Below are 12,451 nucleotides of genomic sequence, written 5' to 3' on the forward strand. Positions count from 1 at the left end.
GTTCATTAAAAAATTATTCTAAGACGTCAAAGATGTTTCTTTGATAGAGGAAGATGATAATTCAACTCCAAGCATGAAGAAAAAAAAAACTAAATGCATTATTTGCCTCATTAAGGGGTGGGAGTTCGGCTCCACATGAATTTAAAAACTTCTGATATTTTTATCGCTTCTGAGAATCTTAACAAAACAAGGCCAATTCCGGATTAAACGGAGTTTGGAACTAAATTCTTCCGGATAAAACGGAATTTTTTAAATCGATTTTGTTTCCGGATAACACGGACTTCCGGATAACCGGGGCCCGGATAATCGGGGTTCTACTGTATAAAAATAAAAATAATATGTAATACAGGGTCTCCCAGAACTGGCGGACCAAAATAATACGGTGAATTCATCATCTTCTGGGAATAATAGGAAAAATGTTCAAAAAAATCTATCTTAAATAGTGATTAGGAAAGAAGCAATTTAAACTGACCAACGCTGTTGTTGATGTTAAGTTACCTATTAATTAGTTTTCCTGCTTTATTTGTAACTATGGATACATTTCAAATGATGCATATGCATTGTTGGGTATCCGCATTGTTTGTGCAATGACGGACGTTTTTAGGTTATAGTATTTTTCAGGTTATAGTATTTCTGCTAGGATGTTCCCTATTGGGAAAACGAACTGCGTACTCCTAAGGAGCAACTGTGGCACTCTCATCACACTGTCCATATAAGACAAGCATATCAAAATATTCTGAAGCGGTAAACATTACGCGTTTTTAATGACTTGTCAGAATTGTCAGAAATAATTTATTATGACATAATATTCAATTATAATGTCTTTGCAACAATCAAATTTGTTTCGATAGTTACCAATATAATTTTTTAAGGTAATTTTATATCTACACGCGATTGGTCAATTAAAAACGTTCTTATTTTAAAATCCAATGAGGATGGATTTTTTTAAATATTTTTCCTATTATTGCCAGAAGATAATGATTTCACCGTGTTATTTTGGTCCGCCAGTTCTGGGAGACCCTGTGTTTGACCAGGATTGTTATTACTTGACAGAAATATCCCTAATGATAAATAAATCCGGCCTGGGTGCTGTACCTTCATTTTTCTATTTTTAGTAAATATGAAACTGAAGGAAGGCAGCAAGGAAACAATTTGGAAAAATAAAATTAACAACCAGGGACTAGAGTTTTCTTCAACAACAAATTAAAGAGAAGCTTAGTTTTTATAATGCAACGTTATAAATTTTAGCCCAACCTACATGGTTAGTTTTAAAAGGCAAAAAAATTTTCTCTACTCTTCTCGTATCAAATTTCTTTCCGTTGTGTTACTATTACTTTATGATTTATACATATATTTTTTATTCCGTAATTTACATTTTTATACCGTGCATTATTCTTCTAAAGGGTCGTAAAGTGGTTTGTTAACGTTTATTTTATTCCTACATTGCGTCAATATTGTATCTACGACAGTTTCATACATAAATATTCTCCTATTTCATGCCTATTTCTTTTCTGTACGGCTTCTATAGAAAGGAAAATTGAATTGATATGAATAAATTGTGGGAACATGGTGATAAAAAATCAGAAAAATTGAACATAAAAGCGGTCTCGACTCGCGCCCATATTGGTAGAACAATAATCTAAATTAAATTAATAACCTTCTTTTATTATTTACTAAACTGTCATATTAAAGACACATTTTTTGTTTTATGGCAGGAAAAAATCAACATTATTGCTCAAGAACAAAGTTTTACAGTTGTATTTGAGTTAGCGTGTAAGTTATGACTGTAGAATTTAAAACAAAAATATAAATATACATTTTTGGTTATTTTTACATATCAAAAATCTACATCTTCAACTTCGATTAGTGTTCAGTTTTTGCTTTGACACATTATGTTTGTACATTTAAATATTTTGTTCCGGCAACTGAAATACGTTTATGTTTCACGTTTCAGTAACAGGTTTGGAATACGATTTCAGTACGTGGTATTCTTCAGTGTTAGTTGCAGTTTTAATTCGGCTGCGAAAACTGCAATAAAGAGGATTAACAGCTCTTTAGTTCTTAAATAAATATAAAAAACTTTTTAATTTGTTTATTTTGATGTTTGGAAGTTTCAAGCAATGAAACGGTTAACTTTTAATCAGATGCTAGGGAAAATTTTGACAGAAAAATCAAAAACTATATATTTATCAACGACTGTTTACCTATGTTACAATTAAGAATCACTTATATCACTTATCTTATTTTTAAAACAGATAAAATCGAGGTTCAAGCAGTAATAAATGATCTTTGTAAAGATCTTTTTGCCACAAAAAGTTCGTAAGAATTTAAGAAGTGACGCATTAGGTAAATCTGGTCCAAAAACTTTAATTATTGGATAAAGAATCTTCGTTCCACCTGAAAACTTTTGTAACTCAAGAAAACATTTAGTTAATGACATAGTTCTCCACGACAGACGAGTAGTTAAATTTATAGCCGCGATCAAAAGCGCATTAAACTACTGACCTCTGAGGCAAATTTAATCAATATTAACCAGGATTCGGATGAATATTTTGAAAGATTTGTTACTGTGGATGAATCTTCGGTTTATCACTTTGATGCAAAGTGCCAAAGAATAGATAGACAGATTATTTATTACATTCTTTCGCATGAGATTCAGTTTGTCAGGAAAAAATGACAATACTCGTATGTAGATATACTGCTCGTCAAATCTTAGATGGCCGCTAAGGATGCGCAGAAGAGGGAGTGCGATGCAAGATGTGGAACCGAGATGCGACAAGGTGAAGTGGTAAAGTGGGGTATAATTCCGAAAAGTACACTCAGATACAGAAATCGACTTGTTCTAACTCCGCTTCACTGTGCTTTTAAAAGCCATGGTTCGGAGTGTACCAGTGTTTCCACTGCTGCGACGCTCGAACAAGTGACGTCCCCACTCCTACCGTTACCATTGCGCATCCGAATCTCAGCGGCCATCTAACATTTGACGAGCAGTAAAATAAATTAAAAAATGCGAACTTACCAAATATGCAATGAAAAACAAAAAATATAGAATAATACAGGATATCTGTCATCAGGATATTCTTGTAAACCTCTAATCCAAATCTGTTTATTTTTTTATATATCTTAAGTTGCTTAATTTCTTAAATTGATCAGATAACTGAATACAAGACTGTTTGTTGGATAACTTTCGGGTGGCACACTTAAACCTTCCCTAACTAAAGTGTATTCATGAAAGTGCCCACGTTTTTTATATTTGTTCAGATTTTCTCTACCATATACCTACCAAGCAATTGAAAATGAGTAATGATATTGCTCTTAAAATATTTAAATTCCTGAAAAGCGGTTTACAATGGTCTAAGCTTGCGGCATTGTCATGATCCTTACTACGTTTTTCTGAATATTTAATATTCCTTTCGTATCCTGGGAGAAACCCTACAGTGATATACCGTAATTTACTATGCTTTAAAAAATTGAAAAATACGTGGTTTTTGCTACTTCTATTAATTATGTATCAATCTTCTTATTAATTTTCTGTTTTTGAAAAACAACCTTATGTGTTCTTGCCAGTGTAAGATGCTTATCAACTAGATCCCTAAAAATTTTACCCTTCTGTTATTAAATTCTTTAGTAGTAGTACTTCGGAGCTCTCAAAAATGACTCCCTTTTATTTACATCTTGTGTTACATAATTATTTGCTATTGCAAGAAGCGTTTTACCATCTGCACATAATAATGGATCACAATTGAGCTTTGTTGGTAAATCCGTTGTATAAACAAAAAATAGAAGAGGCTCCAATACCGGTTCCTGCGGTACTCCAGTTGCAATTTGATAAATTACAAATAAATATGATAAAATAAGATATTAAAGTAAACCAGCACCTCAATAATAAAAAAATATTTTTTTTTTTTCAGATTTTGATGAGAATAATAGTAGGAAATTAATGCCATTTGATTGATATTTTTTTGCATATCGTTTTTTTTTTCACGCAAAATCGTAGTGAAAGTAGCACTTTTTTACACGAAAAATCGTAGTGAAAGTAGCATTTTTTTGTATCATCTTATTCCATTTCCTTGGAGATGATTGTCAAAGCGTACCTATTTTTTTTTTTGTAATTTTTCATAAATCCTTTTAGACCAATTTTCTCAACTTACATCGATATGCAAAAAAATAGTGTGTACAACACGTTATGAAAGTCTCTTTTTTTCACTTATTTGCTTGATTAACTCGCGCTACCCCCTCGTTAATCAATCTGCAAGTTCGTGAAAAAAGTATGACTTTCATAACTACTTGTACAAATATGTAATTGTTCATTAATTTTTTTTTTCCGTAATATGTAGTTTAATTTTACGGAGACAATAATACTGCAAAAATATGCATTCAATTGTGTACAAAGCGTTTTTTTTCACTCGTTGCGCTCATGCGTGTAAATTTCTCACGTGTAAAGAAAATCGTGCTTATTACACATGTTGTATAATAAACTATTTTTCTTCAAGTGTCGGCAATTATTGAATGTTCATTTTGAATCTATATTTTCTCATGAACATTTAAATTTATTCGACTAGTGTTCGCCTATCTCTCCTAACGTAAAATGAACAGGTAAAATTAATGTCCGATGTAGTAGCAGTGTAAACTTGTTCGGTGTTGTTATACTGCAAATTTATCTAAAATTTATCGAAGCGGTGTTATTTATGTGTTCGTTCAACAGTAGGTACAGTCGATTTTGTTTGTAACAAATGTGCACAGCACCATCGGATAGTATTTGCACAAAAGTGAAGCAATACTATCGGGTGATGTTAATATAATTGGTTATAACTGATAAGAGTGGCTGTGCGCAATGAATCAAAAGTTATCTTGGACCGACGGAGCATTATTTTAGTGCACTTTGCCATTGTGGAAAAACGGTATCTAGGGGCTAAAAATAATTTGGCGAACGGTTGCAGCGCACATCCACGAGGGAATATTGATGAGTTCCATAATCACTTTATCCCGATGTACACACACAAGCCGGGCAAAAAAATGGCAAATTGCCCTAGTGTTGAATATCAAACACGGTGTGCAATATGTTGGAGGTAAATGAATTCCGGCAGTGTGTGCGTCCCCGAGGGCCGTTTTGTGGGCCAAAACCACATGAACTTGTGACAACGGCAGATGTGGTAAACGGACATTTCATACCTGTACCACAACTTAATCAGCAGTTAACCAAATTGGAGCTTTTCAATAACGTAATTGCGAATCGGATCTTTCCGAAAGCGTGTTGTTGATATGTTCGTTCACCCCCTGCAGATTAAAAACGAAAATTCTTCGTCGACTGTTGCTTTACAACCATTCTGAAATTCGGCAGAAATAATGTTGTTGTACGCAATTCACGTTAGATAACAACGTTTCAAAACTGTTTCAATTACGTTTGAGGCGCCATTAATTATCGAAGCAATCATTTCGCTGTTCCTCCCCGAAACGCGGCTCTACAATTTCAGATTCCCGCTAATGTTTGGGGTAGCTTCCGAAAGTTCCTTGGTACAAAGCAAACTTTATAGTTCGCCTGTTTAATGCATGCATTACAAAAGTTTGTTGAAATTAGAAATCCCGTTTGATATTTCCGGAATATAATTAATTAAATACACTTTCCCACTGTGCAATTAATTTGTATCTACGCCCAAGTCATCATTAACCTATCTCTTCTCAACACTTCCAATTTGTTCTTGGTGTGCGAACAAACAATCGCGCTGGAGTAAAAACCCCATAATTTATACTCCCAGAATGATTAAAGTTTCCACCCTCACCACTACTTTTTAATTAAATCTGAAGTTGGCGGAAAGTTTCCAGTAGGTACAGTTTCATTTGAAAAACCTAAATTTTTATAAAAATGACCCTTAAATTAAATTTTCAAACGCCAAAAGCAATTATGCGACATGCTCTTTAGTTAGAAATGGAGGTAACACCTACAGCGGTAATTTTTTCTTTGCATACGTGACGTTCTAAGTAGCACTACCTGTTGTAACAATATAATTACGTCTTCAGAAAAATACCGATTCCAAGAATAGATCTATCTTGTCTGATTCGATACACTGTTAACATATTCAAGACTTACAAATAATGTATTGACTTGTTGAATAGTGCTGTAATGAATCCAAATAACCTAATTACGTTACGAAGGGTCTTAACCAACTTGACTTCGTCATCGCGTCTTACTCAACATTTTTCTTTAATGAATAGGAACTTTTACACTCAATAACTTCTCTTCAGTCAGGAAAGGCATTCATCATCTGTCTATCAAGCTGCTTCTTTGAAGCAGTTAACTGATTCGGAATGCAAGATTTTTTCTTTCAATACCATTTACTTTTAAACGAATTGTTTCGCATGTTTTCCTTTTCTTCTTCATAAAAGTAAAACTATTTTTTTTTCAATAAAGCTTTTAATTAAGTCTAACTAGAAATTGCGGCACGGTACTAAGATCATAGGAATAGGACAGGACGAATTTCATATTGGACACAACCAAAAACTTCGTATCGGCTTTGCCATTTTTCTTCTAGTTCCGGTGTGATAAGAATGTCTTGCGATCCATCACCTCCGCTCGCGACACAGGTGAGAATTCAGGATAGTTCTATATAGCCCGATTATTATTTTTCGCACATTTAGGTACTTTCAGTATTATTCAGTCTCAGGTACTATTAGGCTGCAAATTATAATAATTCTCATCTGTGAATTATTTTATAGTGAATCTAATTCTCAATAGCTCAGATTTTAAAATTTGGAGTGTTAAAAAAATTGGCGTATAGTATATTACCAGTTTTAAAGATCTATAACTTTTGCAGTTATCAAGCAATTTCATTTCTTCTCCCATCATTTTAAAAAACCATAAAAATAATATGTCTCAACCGAAGAGAGATATATTATTTTTTTGTTCGACACTGTCAGAATTTGAGAATTTTCTCCTGTGTGAACGGATTTTGATAAAGTTGACAACTTGTCAAAACGAAACGTCAAGCTAATTTTAAAGATTTTTAGCGATTTGGAGCCTTTAAGGGGCTCGTCGAACAAAAAAACGTTGTATTCAACTCGTTCTTGTGTAATTTGGGCTTTTTTGGCACTCGTAGACCTTTAAAACTCTCGTTTCACTCGAGTTTTAAACTGGTCCACTCATGCCAAAAAAAGCCAAAATTACACACGAACTCGTTAAATAAATAACTAATTTCATACATGTGAAGTTTGCACAGCGAGGTTTTACAGCCTAGTCTGTGTAATAAGTAATATCAATTAATAATAACCTATGTATAAAATTTTTTTTCTTTATTTACTTTACTGCACGTGGGATAAATGGTTCATAATAATCGCACGGTCGTAGAAAAAATCTCATTTTAATGTTAAGTATTTTGTTTTGGGGTAAAACAAGTTGAATTTACAAATTTTCTTCCAGCATGCACAATTTTACGGAAGTCTTAGAGCCTTGGAACAATTTTAATGAGATCGATAGGATTGGTGGCTAAAAGCCACTTAGTCTGTCTCCCGACTCTCGTACAAGCGCATTAGAATTTTTCGCTATTAGTACATGAGAGGCTACGGTTTTTGTACAGCTTCGTAATGAGTGAAATCGAAAAGGGACTTGGGGGTGGCAGATATCGATCCCTAAAGCGTTTAAGTTTTGATCGTGTAATATACACGACTGTTCTAGTAGCGAACGATCTTGAGATTTAGATAGACATATTTGTATTCAACTGGTGCGTAAGGGGTAAGGCACATCCCTTTGATTCATCAACATCTATTGTAGCCCAAATTGAATACAAACTGGAAATTCTCAGCTCAACGCAACAAGAGATCGTAATTATTGACTCGTAATGGAATTCTCTTATCTTACCGTCCTTATGGTTGATTAAACTGCGCCTATTAAAATCAGTTAAACACACTTTTGTCCTGTAGTAATATTCTCCCGGTTCGTACGGTAGTAATCTGATTTCAACCATGATGGTGTGGAAAAATTCTGGATAAGTATATATTTGCCGAGTTGAAAAGTTGGCGGTAATTAAGCGCGGAGTCCGCGAAGAATAACTAAAGAGCTTACTTTAGATTCTCTTGTTGAAGTTAAAAAACTGCAAATCCCCGGAAAAACTGAAAAGTCTAGTCAGTCATTAGTGTTTCTTTACCGTGTCAATAAAATGAAATCTTCGAGATCGAACGAACTCTTAAAAAGTATAAAAACTTTTACTCGATCTAAATTGAATCTCTGCAAATTCAGTTTATTTAAAATAATTGTCCTATTTTTAAATTAAAATATGTAAATAACAAACAATTATGCAGCGTACTTGAACGTGGTAATTGCGAAGGTACCCGGAGAGGAATCAATTTGTGAACCAGCGCAATGGTAAGATGAAAATTTGTTTAAAGTGATAGCAATTACCGAATGAGCGCCACCGAAAAAAATCATAAATTGAAAAAGTAATTAATTCTGTTGGGGCGTATTTCCGTGTAATTAATTTTAGATGGCTTCTCATTAAGTCCGCAGAATTCGAAATAAAATTTCCGGAAAATCCCTAAATTGAAGTAAAAATTATTTATGTATTTACTCCATAAAAACGTCATTGGGCAACTAGCGCCGCATTTTATATTTGCACATACGACTCAGAAATGTTTTACGCTTTGTGGTGACCTCATAAAAAGGGGCTTGTGATTGTTCCCGTCCACTTTATTCTGCTTAATTCTACAAATAATGAAACAGTCAAATTGCAGATTTTTTTACATCTGATTGCTCTCTTGCACTTGATTCCACTTAATTTCAGAAATAATGAATCAATCAAATTGCAGAATTTTTAATCTAAGCATCTAGTAATTCTGTACAGGACGATTCTAATACACTCAAAAAAAAAATCCATTACATTGCTTTACCTCGCAACTAAATCGTTTTCGTTTAATTCCAAAATGTACGCTGAACACCGACCGAATTAATTTTTTTCCGACTATCATATTTTACGTTCCTTTCGGAAAAATCCACAAATCCTCTTCGTGCATTGAATTGCCGAGTTTTGACATGATTTTTTAAACACCCACATTTTGTAGCCTTTTCTACCCTGCTCAATAATACAATCATTATACATGAGTTCACCGTTAAGTAATGCTTTGTATTACCCACGGACGTGCGTAATAATTAATTAACACGGGTTGTGAGCAACCGCAAAATTGTATTTGCAAATCTTCACTTAGAGTCTTATACTATAGCGTTCCTATGATACAGTGCAATATGCTTGTCATAATTATTTGAAAAAAATCACAATTCCCGTTTTCAAACACATAAATAAATTTTGATAGTGAAAATAATGAAATCTGTACGTTCTAAAAAAAGTATTGTATTACACTCGCGTGCAATGGTTATTACTCAGTCCAATGATTATGCTACTCGCATCGTTATAAGCGAGTTGAATAATACACTATTATTTTATATTAACTCTGTTTGTAGTGTTTGGGTCTTACGAAAAAATCTGCATACCTATAACACATAAAAAAGTAATTCAAATTAAAATTAGAAAGATGAATTATTGCCCAACCAGAACAAGATTTCGACGGTCGATGGTGCAGGTGTTGTGTTGGTCGTTTTGCGCTGCCATCGCTACAACCGTAATTCATAAATTAATAAGTCGGTTGCATAATGATGTCGAAGGCACGAAAGGCAGTAGTAAAGCAGCCGATAATACTTAAGTTATAGGTACACGACTTAATTTAGTCATGTTGAAATTTATATGTTTTTTTTCGGAGTGGGACACGTCTTCATTATCATAAAAGATCCATTTATCCGTCTCAAAGCAGGTGTATACGAATCTGAAATATCCTTAAAGGGTGTAGGTATGCACTTAACCGAGTATTATATTAACATTGTCCATATTCCGAGAGGCTTAGAGTGAGTGTATTAAGGAGTGAATTATTTAAGAGCTTCCAACACATCCGCACACTTGATCTTTACACAAGCCGCAAGTACGCACGATGAAAAGTTATAATCTCCGAAAATCTCTTTTTGTTATCTCGACACCAGCAGAGCTGTTGAGGAACAGTGCATTGTCCTTGTGCCAAAGGGTGTTAAAGGACCCCAATCAGACACTTGAGATCTCGCTTAAGAATGTACACACCGGACATAGACCGGTCGAACAATCTGCCCTTTATCGGACCACATTTCTAAAGCTATTGTCGTTTCAACAGTTGAACATCCATGAATGTGCAACGCATGGATAATATACAACAATTTATGGACGGTATGGATATGTCGCACATGTTTTTCAGATGGAAAAGCAAAAAAATCCTCGCGAGGAATTCCGCTCAAGGAGGTTTTGGTACAGCCTTACAGTGAGTATGTAATTTCATAGAAATTTACAATCAACGAAAAATTATTATAGAATAGTTCTTTTCTAGTGTTCTTTTAAGGAATTAAAAAGTCTTATTGTTACAATCGAATCTTCATATTTTATTATTGTAAATGAGTTTTGAAAATTATTTTTCAAATAGTTTTCTGTGAACAAATCATAACAATTTCCAGTTTTTAAATTACATTTTTAAGTTTACAACATTTTATATTCTAGTTTCCAAAAAATTGTAAAAATAAATTATTTTTCCTTAACCCTTTCGCTGCTGAATTAAGAAATTTAAGCGTTCTTTGTTTAAGACCAACAGAACTGCCAAAATCATGCCAGTCATGTCAATGTGTCTACCTAATCGCTTATAATAAGCTTAATTGTGATTTTAATTGTTTGGAAAAATTTGTGTATTATGTTAAAACATTACTTAAGATGTACACAAAAATTTGACAAAATAATGAAATATCTTATTCTAAACTTATTCAGATAACACATTGATTTGTTTTGGTCTTACTTGAATTTGATCTCTTTGGTTTATAGCTGATTAAATTCTAAATAAATTTAGTCATATACAAAATTTCGAGATACTAATATTTTTCATGATAATGCTGTTCAAGTTTGTCCAGCGAGAGATTGGTTGACATAAAAATCACTAAATGCTACGTAGAGAAAGTAATACCTAGCGCACGTAAAATTTGAAATATATCCTTCAAGAAGTAACATTTTTGCCCGGAAATTATGCTCTAATTAAGGTATTCTACTGCATTTTGTAGTGTTGGGTTAATTTAATACAATTTAAAATCTCCCAATCTCTCGCTGGACGAAGTATAGTATATTATGATACGAGTCTTATAAGAAGCATTTTGTAGCACGCACGGGTTTAGAGCACGACGAGCAAGCAACTTCGATCGCGTGACGCAACAAGCGACTTAGGAAATGTCCCCTCACAGTTGACACTGCTTGTTGGTCAATTAAATAGTTCTGTTTTAAATTTTTGATATAAGGTCTTGTGTAGAGAATAAAATTATCTTTGAAACGATGGTAGAAAAATTGAGATTGTCCAATAATTCCAAAAGTTGTAGCCGTTCAAATTTTATACTATTTTGTCACGTGTGTTGAAATTATCTTTGAGGTTTTTGAGCGGCAATTTTCATTATTAGGTACTGTAAATAAATAAAAAAAAACTATTATGAAATACATATATTGAGAATAGAATTTACCTAAAGGAAGAAAATTTATTAAATCAATCAAATTGTATCGAAGGTAAAATAACAAGACCTAATTTTTTTATCGGATAAATTTATCAATTTTACGAAAACTTTTTGCTTTGACAATTTTTCGAGTTGAATTTGGGCATTTTTATTCCGGTTAGACCCGAGAGCTTTAGCTCGAGGGTTTAACCTTTGAATAAAAATGCCCAAATTCAACCAGTAAAATTGTCTAAAGCAATAATTTTTAAGTGAAAATTGGGAAATTTATCAGATATAAAAAATCAGGTCGTGTTATTTTTGGCAAGATTAATTCTAGAATACAAAGAGGATGTGGCGGGTCGAATTTAGCTAGGGAAATCAGAGATCTTCATTGGTACCTCTTAATCTACAAACCGGCATCAATCAGTGAAGAAATTGTGCTTCACCTCATTTTTTTATAAAATCTAAATCACCGAACAACTAATTAACTCAGTTTTAGTCAATAGATACATCGACTTTTTAAAAATTAGAGACAATTCGTGAGAATGGAGTGCAATGTGAACTGTACTGTTAGTTCTGAATCACTCTTGGAAAGTTTCAGAGGAAGCATTCATTCTTTCACTCATTTCATTAGAGCGTTTCTCAAGACGGTCCACGGGGACCAACTCTATACTTATTATACATAGGAAAAGAAAAAGGAAGCTACTGGGACCAAAGTTTAGGAAGATGTATTGGCGTTTGGGATGCAGCTTGCTACTCTCATTGGATAACAAGTGACTTCGACAGAAGTCTGTTATGAAACTCGTGCGAACGTGATATGTTCAATTTGAACTCTCCTCAAGTAGCTCCCTTACTGCAGGAGCCTAATTAGAATATATTAGGAACCAGCACAAACCCGTGCGGAATATTCCACTTTCATCTTAAAAAATA

The 12,451-nt window shown here is 33.5% G+C and overlaps 1 protein-coding gene across 2 annotated transcripts in view; it reads right to left on the reverse strand.

Moving 5' to 3' along the window:
• Nucleotides 1-12,451, reverse strand: part of pxb — a 173,087-nt gene that overhangs the window by 70,695 nt on the left and 89,941 nt on the right. The window lies entirely within an intron of this gene.

This window comes from Tenebrio molitor, chromosome 2 (genome assembly GCF_963966145.1).
Source record: "Tenebrio molitor chromosome 2, icTenMoli1.1, whole genome shotgun sequence".
Lineage (NCBI taxonomy): Eukaryota > Metazoa > Arthropoda > Insecta > Coleoptera > Tenebrionidae > Tenebrio > Tenebrio molitor.